Raw genomic sequence first — 879 nt, 5'->3', positions numbered from 1 at the left:
GAGGGTGTCAAAGGTGAGATAAATTCCATACTCTCAAAAACCTTATAATACACCATAACAGATTCCCCAAAATGATTTCTTTCATGGATTACTAGGTCAAAGGTGAGATAAATTCCATACTCTCAAAGACCTTATAATACACCATAACAGATTCCCCAAAATGATTTCTTTCATGGAATACTAGTTAATAGGTGTTACATTAAAAAAAAAAAAAAAAGGTATTCTGTGGACAAATAAATTTCAGAAGCTTCAGGTTAACAAAAATACACATGCTTCTTGACTATACAACTTCTCAGAACTTTTGTAATGCGAGTATGCTTTATGAAGCTCTAAGAGGAGAAAAGTGTCCGCAGCACTTTTCAAACGTTTTTAACCATGGAACTCTTTACCGGCGTGGTATGTCATGGACCTCTCGGTCCAGGAAAACACTTTTCCGGATAAAACACCAGATTAGAGAACTACAACAAATGCACAAATGACTCCAAGACAGGCTGAGTAAAGTCCAACGTATTAATATAATATTGTAAGAACTGAGCAGAGAGCAAGTGTTCTAGCAGCAAGATTCTGGAAAGGCGTCCGGGGAGGATTGGTTTGAGAGGGGCCTTAAAGGATGAGTCAAATGTCGTGTCATCGATACACAGGCAAGAGAATTCTACGTGGCAGGACCAATACAAACCAGGAAAGGGGCAAGGCCAAGCATGTGGAACAGCGGGTTAGCTCCCTCGGATCAGTTCACTGAATGCCTGTCGGCAATGCAAGGGAAACAAAGGCAGAGAGAGAGGATGGAGCCACGTCACGGAGTAGCAGGAAAACCACAGCAAGGGGTAACTGGAGCTGACTGAGCAGGAGCTGATGGGAACTTCAGAAGAAAATTCTGGC

The sequence above is a fragment of the Propithecus coquereli genome, unplaced genomic scaffold (assembly GCF_000956105.1).
Source record: "Propithecus coquereli isolate 6110/MARCELLA unplaced genomic scaffold, Pcoq_1.0 Scaffold173, whole genome shotgun sequence".
Lineage (NCBI taxonomy): Eukaryota > Metazoa > Chordata > Mammalia > Primates > Indriidae > Propithecus > Propithecus coquereli.
The sequence above is the reverse complement of the archived record's forward strand: the minus strand, read 5'-3'. Positions refer to the sequence as shown.